The sequence below is a fragment of the Canis aureus genome, chromosome X (assembly GCF_053574225.1).
Source record: "Canis aureus isolate CA01 chromosome X, VMU_Caureus_v.1.0, whole genome shotgun sequence".
Lineage (NCBI taxonomy): Eukaryota > Metazoa > Chordata > Mammalia > Carnivora > Canidae > Canis > Canis aureus.
In genome coordinates this window covers 60,854,741-60,863,425 of record NC_135649.1, presented here as the reverse complement: position 1 = coordinate 60,863,425, position 8,685 = coordinate 60,854,741, and the positions used below count along the sequence as shown (strand labels likewise).

General features: G+C 36.7%; 1 pseudogene; it reads right to left on the bottom strand.

The window, feature by feature from the left end:
* Positions 1-1,840: 1,840 nt before the first annotated feature.
* On the bottom strand, positions 1,841-5,892 carry LOC144308874 (L-xylulose reductase pseudogene; annotated as a pseudogene).
* Positions 5,893-8,685: the final 2,793 nt, after the last annotated feature.

Sequence of the window (8,685 nt, the reverse complement as noted above, 5' to 3'; positions counted from 1 at the left end):
CACACTAAGTGATATATTCTAGAGAATATTCCATGCATACTCAAAAAGAATGTGTATCCCGTTGCTTTAGAATGAAATGCTCTGAATATATATTTTAGTCTATGTGGCCCAGTATGATACTCAAAGCCATCATTTCCTTGTTAATCACCTCCTTAGATGATATGTCCATTGCTGTTTGTGGGGTGTTAATGTTCTGTACTATCATTTTATTATTATCAATGAGTTTCTTTAGTTTTGTTATTAATTGACTTATATATTTGGTTACTCCCAAGTTGGAGGCATAAATATTTACAATTTTTTGGTCTTCTTATTGGATAGATATCTTTATTATGATAAAGTGTCCTTCATCTATTATTACAGTCTTTGGCTTAAATTCTAGTTTGTCTAATATAAGGATGACTATTCCAGCTTTCTTTCATTGTCCATTAGCATGATTAATGGTTCTCAAACCTCCTGTTTTCAATCTGGATATGTTTTCTCTCTAAAATGAGATTCATATAAGCAGCTGATAGACAGGTTTTGTTTTTTATACATTCTCATACCCTATGTCTTTTGGTTGGAGCATTTAGTCCATTTATATTCAGAGTAATCACTGATATATATTAATTTAGTGTCATTGTATTACCCATAAAGTCACTGTTCCTATAGATTGTCTCTGTTCCTTTCTAGTCTTTGTTGCTTCTGGTAACTATCTCTACTTTTATTCTGAATGACAGTAGTGCTGGTTATAATATTGTTGACTGCATGTTTTTCCATTCAGTAGGTTGAATATCTCATGTCACTTTCTTCTGGCCTATAAGTTTCTGTGGACTAATCTGTTGCTAAGCTTTGGGTCTACCCTTGTATGTTAAGGACTTTTGTCCTGAGGTGTTTTCAGAATACTCTCTTTATCTTTGTATTTTGCAAGCTTTCCTATAATATGTCTTAGTATTCTTCTGGTTTTTGATATTGAAGGGAATTCTCTGTGCATCTTGGGCTTGAATGCCTATCTCCCCCCGCCCCCAGATTTGGTAAGTTCTCAGCTATAATTTCTTCAAATACAACTTCTACCTCTTTCCCCCAACTCTTCTTCCACTAGTATGGATATTATTGCACTTTGTGGAATCGCTGAGTTCTATAGGTCTATATTCTTATTCTAATATTTTTCTTTATCTCTTCTTTTCAGCTTATTTTCCATAATTTTATCTTTTATATCACCTATTCAATGCTTTGCTTCTTCTGAACATAACTTCATTGTGTTTACATTCAGTTAGTTTTTACATCTCATTTATTGTATTTTTAAATTTTCAGCCTGACTAGGTTTCAGCTGCTTTATCTTGGCAGCCAAGGTTTCTCTGGTGTCATCTATACTTCTTTCAAGCCCAGCTAGTATTCTTATGACTGTTGTTCTAAATCCATTTTCAGATATATTGCTTTTATCTGCTTTGCAGAAATCCCTGGGTGTGATTTCTTCCTGATCTTTCTTTTGGGGATAATTCCTCTGTCTTGTCATGTCTAGGTTTCTGTCTTTTGATTTTATGTGAGTTTGTTATGTTTCCTGGTCCAGAAATTAATACTATATTAAGAAGGGGTCCTACACTGTATGGGGTCTGTTGCTTCAGGGTGTGTTTCTAGTGCATGTCATGTGCACCCTGCTATTGTATTTTGGATGTGAGTTGAATGAATATCTGCCTACCTGGGACTTATTCCCACTCCCAGCACTGAGTTTTACATTTTCCAGCCACTTTCCAGCAGCCAAGGAATCAGTGTGCAGAGTGGGCAGATAAATCATGTTTATTGGAGAGATGGGGTAACAGGTGTGAGCCTAGCATGGAGCACAGGAATGTTAGGTAGAGGGAACTCAGGTACCAAGGAATCCCCTATCCACTGGCATAGTAGAACCTGTGGTCATGCTGCTCTAGTCACTCACCAGGAGAAAGATGGTGTCCACCATATTCTCCACCCTCAGATAGCTTTACAAGTGGGATTCAATCCACCATGCTCTTGGCCTTCTGGAGGGTCATTCCAGTTGCTCTGTCCTATGGGGACATCACTAGTGTGGGGTTCACTGCGTTCATGGAGATCTTATGTGACCTAAGCTCCAGAGCCATCCTTTTGGTCAGCATGTCCATGGCACCCTTGGGGTAGCAGTAGCTGTGTGACTAGTCATTGTGCACTGTGAGGTCTGAAAGGAGACATTCATGATAGACTCCAGGATTTTCCCAGCTATTAAGCCATGGGCCATAAACTGGAACACTTGGAAACAGTCCATAGGTTCATATTAAAGAATATGTTACATGCCTTCTTGGTGACCTCCAAGAAGGGCTGTAGCAGTGCCATGGCAATGTTGTCCACCAGCAGGTGCACTAGGCTCACACTGCACAGTGGGTGTTCTGTGGCCTCCCAGTCACACAGGTCCACACACACATAGGCTCCACACTATGTATTTGTGTATCATATATGGGAGGTATCCAGCCACCAGAGGGTCCATACACAAGAAGGGGCATATCCGGACCTCTCCCATGTGAGACTTTTCAGCCTGACAGGGGGAAATATTATAGGTCCCAGAGGATCCAGCAGCTTTCTTGGGTTTTGGAATCCCAGGGTACTGAAGGAGGCAGGAGAGGAGTTAATGTGTCCCTTGGGCCACTGGGCATATCAGATGTTATGGACCTGGAGCCGGCTCTGCCTCTGGCCAGTCCACTTTCTGAATTCCAGTGTCTCAAGTCCCAGGCCAGCAAAATAGCCATTTCTGCCTCCTTCCAAGCTCAGGGGATGTCACCATTCTCCCACATACTTTTCCATCCACGGAGTCTGTGCACTCTGAGAGGGATTGCTGGGGGCCTTGGTCTTCCCCAGTACCTGGCACCTTTGATCATATGGTTCTTTTCTTTCCTTCCATTAATGTGATGCATCACATTAATTAATTTGAAAATATTAAGTCAATTTTGCAACCCAGGTAAAAACCCCACTTGATCATATGAAGTGATTCTTTTAATGTATTGTTAGATTTGGTTTGCTAGTATCTTACTGAGAATTTCTGAATCCATGTTCATCAGGGATATCGGCCTGTAGTTAATTTTATGAGTAGAATGTTTTTCTTGTTTTAGTATTAAGGTAATTCTGGTTTCCTAAGATGAATTTGGAGATTTTCCTTCCATTTCCCTTTTTCTGGCATAGCTTGATAATAGGTATTAACTCTTCTTAAACGTTCGGTAGAATTCATCCATGAACCCAACTCATTAGAGACGTTTGTTTGTTGGGAGTTTTAAAAATGCTGGTTTAATTTCTCTGCTGGTTTTTGGTCTCTTCAAGTTTTCTATTTCTTCCTGTTTCATTTTGGTAGTTTATATGTTGCTAGGAATTTTTCCATTTCTTCCAGGTTATCTATGTCTAATTTTTTGGCATATAGTTTTTCATAGTATTCCTATATATATATTTTCTAATTTTTGTTGGTGTTTGTTGTTATTTCTCCTCTCTCATTTCTGATTTTATTTATTTCGTCTGTCTTTTCTCTTTTCTTTTTTTTATAAGTCTGGCTACAGTTTTATCAATTTTTTCAAAGAACCAGCACCTGGTTTCATTGAACTGTCCTACTGCTTTTTAAGTTTCTTTATCATTTCTTTCTGCTCTAATCTTTATTTCCTTATTTCTGCTCAGTTTAAGCTTCATTTGTTGTTCTTTTTCTAGTTCTTTTAGGTGTAGGATTAGGTTGTTTTTTATTTTTTTGAGATTTTTCTTTCTTCTTGTGGTAGCCCTGAATTGCTATATACTTCCCTCTTATGACTGTTTATGCTGCATTCCAAGGGTTTTGGACAATTGTGTTTCATTTTCAATTGTTTCCATGTACTTTTAAAATTTATTCTTTCATTTCCTGGTTGACTTTTTCATTCTTTTTATTAATATTTTGTTTGTTTATTTATGAGAGACACAGAGAGAGAGAGGCAGAGACACAGGCAGAGGGAGAAGCAGGCTCCCTGTGGGGAGCCTGATGCTGGACTCAGTCCCAGGTTCCTGGGGTCATGCCCTGAGCCAAAGGCAGAGCTCAATCACTGAGCCACCCAGTTGCCCCAACCCTTTCATTCTTTAGTAGCATATTGTTTAACCTCTATGTATTTCTGGTCTTTCCAGGTATTTTCTATTGTTTGACTTCTAGTTTCATAGCTTTATGTTCAGAAAAGTTGCATGGTATGAATTCAGTCTTTATGTGTCTGATTAGGCCTTTTGGGACTAATATGAGGTTTATTCTGGAAAATACTCCATGCACACTTAAAAAGAATGTGTTTTCTGTTTTAGGGTGTAATCTTCTGAATATATCTTTAAGTCCATCTGGTCTGGTGTGTCATTCAAAGCCATTAATTTCTGTTTATATGATCTGTCCATTGATTTAAGTGGGGGTTAAAGTCCCCTACTATTATTGTATTATTATCAATTATTCTCTTTATTTTTGTTATTTTATATATTTGGAAGCTCCCATGTTGGGAACATATTTATAATTGTTATATCTTCTTGTTGGTTTGTCCTCTTTGTTATTATATTCTGCCTTTCTCTGTGTCTTGTCATAGTCTTTATTTTAAAATTTAGTATGTCTGATATAAGTAAGTATTGCTACTATGACTTTCTTGTCTCATCTTTTTACATGATAAATGTTTCTCTGTCTCCTTACTTTTAATCTCCAGGTGTCCTTAGGTCTAAAATGAGTCTCTTGTAGGCAGTGTATAGATGGTCTTGCTTTTTTAAAAAAAATCTATTCTAATATCCTATTGCTTTTGATTGGAGAACTTAGTCCATTTATATTCAAAGTAATTATGGATAGATATATATTTAATGACATATTATTAATTGTTTTAAGGTTGTTCCTGTATATTTTCTCCGATCTTTTCTTCTTTTTGTTATTTTTGGTTTCTACTTTTGCACTCAAAGAGTCCCCTCTAATATTTATGGCTGGTTTACTGATCACAAATTTCTTTAGATTTCGTTTGTCTAGGAAACTATTTATTTCTCCTTCTATTTTGAATGATAGCTTTTCTGGATAGAGTATTCTTTGCTGCAGACTTTTTCCATTCAATGCTTTGAATATATCAGCCACTCCCTTCTGACTTGCTATGTTTTTGTTGAAAAACCTTAACCTAGCCTAGTGAGTCTTCCTTGGAAATTAAGGATACTTTTTGTTTTGCCTTTATTAAGATTTATTCTTTTTGGGGATACCTGGGTGGCTCAGCGGTTGAGCATCTGCCTTCAGCCCAGGACGTGATCTTGGAGTTCGGGGATCGAGTCTCACATCAGGCTCCCTGCATGGAGCCTGCTTCTCCCTCTGCCTATGTTTCTGCCTCTCTCTCTGTGCCTCATGAATAAATAAATAAAATATTTTTTAAAAAAAGATTTATTCTTTTTCACTAAATTTTGCAAGTTTAATTATAATATGTCTTGGTGTTATCCTGCTTTTGTGACTATTGATGGGAGTTCTCTATGCCTTCTGGATCTGGATGTCTGTTTCCTTCTCCAGATTAGGGAATTTTTTAGCTATTATTTCTTTAATAAATTTTCTGCCCACTCTTCTCTCTCTTCATCTTCTTGAACTACTATGATACAAATTTTATTACATTTGATAGAGTCACTGAATTCCTTATGTCTGTTCTCAGGTTCCATAATTAATCTTTCTCTCTTTTGTTCAGCTTCATTATTTTTCATTATTTTGTCTTCTATATCACTAATTACTTCCTCTGCCTCTTCCAGCCTGCTATTCATTGCATCAAGCCTGTTTCGACCCTAAGTTATTTCATTCTTCATTTCTGATTCATTCTTTTTTAACTCTTTTACCTCTGTAGTGTCTCACTGATGCCTTTTATTTTTTTCTCAAGTCCAGTCTGTTACTATCCCTTTGATTGTTGCTTTAAATTCTTCATCAGGCATGTTACTTATATCTGCTTCACTTATATCTCTGAGTGTGGTCTTGTCTTTTCATTTGGTATGAATTCTTCCATCCTTGTATTTTGCCTAAGTTTCTGCCTTTTTCTCTGTGTTACAAATGCCAGTTATATTTCTTGCTACTAAGTATAATGGCTTTATGAAGAAGAGGTCATATAGTTTCCAGGACATGGTGCTTCAAGGACTGTTTCTGGTGTGTGCTTTATGTGCTCTGTGGTTGTGTTTTGTCAGCTTCATTCTTCAGACTAGTTTTCTGCAGAGACTCCTCTTGCCTGTATTTGGCAGTGTTTGTTCATTGGCCAGAATGTCATGAGTTTTAACCAGCTGTGCTATGGGCAGCTTGTTAAATGAGTTGTGATACTACTTCCACTAGAACTGAAGCTCTCCAGAACTCTCTGGTCAGGAGACATGATGTGGGCAGGTTTTTTTTTTTTCTGGTATTTTGGGGAAAGGATCTACTGTGCTGGGACTGAGTTAAATTTGACTGAGAAGGGGAGTCCTGTCATAGCACAAGTATGTGAGAGTTGCCATAAGCAAGTTAGGCAGCCTGTGCTAGACCTGGGTTGCTTCCCACGGGTGGTTCTGTTTTTATTCTGAGCAGTGGCAGAAGGAAATGGAACCAGCCAGATCCTTTGTCCCCAGACAGATGTCTCCATGAATGTTGTCTCTCAGGGAAGGAATATGAAAAGAGTGAATTATTTCCCCACTGTGTGTCCTAAGCAGTTTTCAAATTGTAATTTTCACACTGTCTGCCTTTGGGTTCTTCCATGCCTTCTCCCTAGGAGCAGCACAGTACCCTCTTGGCTCTATCCCTCTTATGCATGCTGACCTTTAAAACTTCAGGCTTTAAAGACATGGCTTGGGCAAGGGATTATGCTGATATTCTGTGGGATGGGACTGACACACTGATACTAGGACAAGCTTGATTTTATTATTTATTTTTTATATTAATTCCAATTAGTTAACGTACAGTGTCATATTAATTTCATGTGCAAAATTTAGTGATTCCACACTTACATACAACACCTGGTGCCCATCAAAACAAGTACAACACTGTAATCATAATCACCTTTTTAACATGTCACCACACCCACCTACCCTCTAGTAACCATCAGTTTGTTCTATAATTGAATCTGTTTCTTGGTTTTCCTCTCTCTCCCTTTTCTCTCCTTTGCTTATTTATTTTGTTTCTTAAAATCTACCTGAGTGAAGTCGTAGAGTATTTGTCATTCTCTGACTGAATTTTCTTAGCATAATACCTTCTGCCTCCAGCCACATCTTTGAAAATGGCAAGATTTCATTGTTTTGGGGGTCTGAGTAGTAGTCCAGTGTGTACTGTGCTTCTCTTTTCATATTCCATATTTCAAGACCACACTCAGAGATATAATAAATTTGTTGGGACAGAGCAACAATCAAAGGGATAGTAACAGACTGGACTTGAGAAAAAAATAAAAGGCATCAGTGAGACACTACAGAGGTAAAAGAGTTAAAAAAGAATGAATCAGAAATGAAGAATGAAATAACTTAGGGTCGAAACAGGCTTGATGCAATGAATAGCAGGCTGGAAGAGGCAGAGGAAATAATTAGTGATATAGAAGACAAAATAATGAAAAATAATGAAGCTGAACAAAAGAGAGAAAGATTAATTACGGAACCTGAGAACAGACATAAGGAATTCAGTGACTCTATCAAATGTAATAAAATTTGTATCATAGTAGTTCAAGAAGATGAAGAGAGAAGAGTGGGCAGAAAATTATTAAATTAAATTAAATTATTAATTAATTAATTAATTAATTAAATTGTTTAATTAAATTAAATTTAATTGTTTTAAGGTTGTTCCTGTATATTTTCTCCGATCTTTTCTTCTTTTTGTTATTTTTGGTTTCTACTTTTGCACTCAAAGAGTCCCCTCTAATATTTATGGCTGGTTTACTGATCACAAATTTCTTTAGATTTAGATTTAGATTTCGTTTATTATTATTTTATTATTTTATTATTTCACTAAATTTTGCAAGTTTAATTATAATATGTCTTGGTGTTATCCTGCTTTTGTGACTATTGATGGGAGTTCTCTATGCCTTCTGGATCTGGATGTCTGTTTCCTTCTCCAGATTAGGGAATTTTTATTAATAAAATAAAATCTTAAGTAATGATTGGTCCCTGGCCTGAATGTGGTTTATTTATTATTATTGACATAATTTTGTCATTGTAGATAATGCTGCCATAAATATCAGGGTGCATGGATCCCTTCAAATTAGCACAGTACCCTCTTGGCTCTATCCCTCTTATAATAAAAAAATAGCAAGACAATTGAAATCATAATTACATTCCCACCAAGAGTTCATGCTACTACTTATTCTGACTTATTCTCCTAGGGAGAAGGCATGGAAGAACCCAAAGGCAAACAGTGTGAATTATTTCCCCACTGTGTGTCACTTTGCAGCATACCATAAACAATTAGCACACTGGTACAGCCACTCTAGAAAATAGTATGAAGATTCCCCCCAAATTACAAAATAATTTGTAAATACTACTACCCTATGATCAAGTAATTATACCACAAGGTATATTTATACAAAGGATACAAAAATTAGCAGCAGGATAGATCAGCCAGAAGACAAGAGCAATGTTGGTGGAAATGCAGAGTCTCAGTTATTATGGAGGTGGTGACAGGTCTCACTTTTTAACTAATTGTTAAAATTTTTTTTTAATTTATTGGAGTTCAATAAAAGAGTCTTCTCTTTTCCCATTTGTGTGTGTATGTGTGTGCATGTGTGT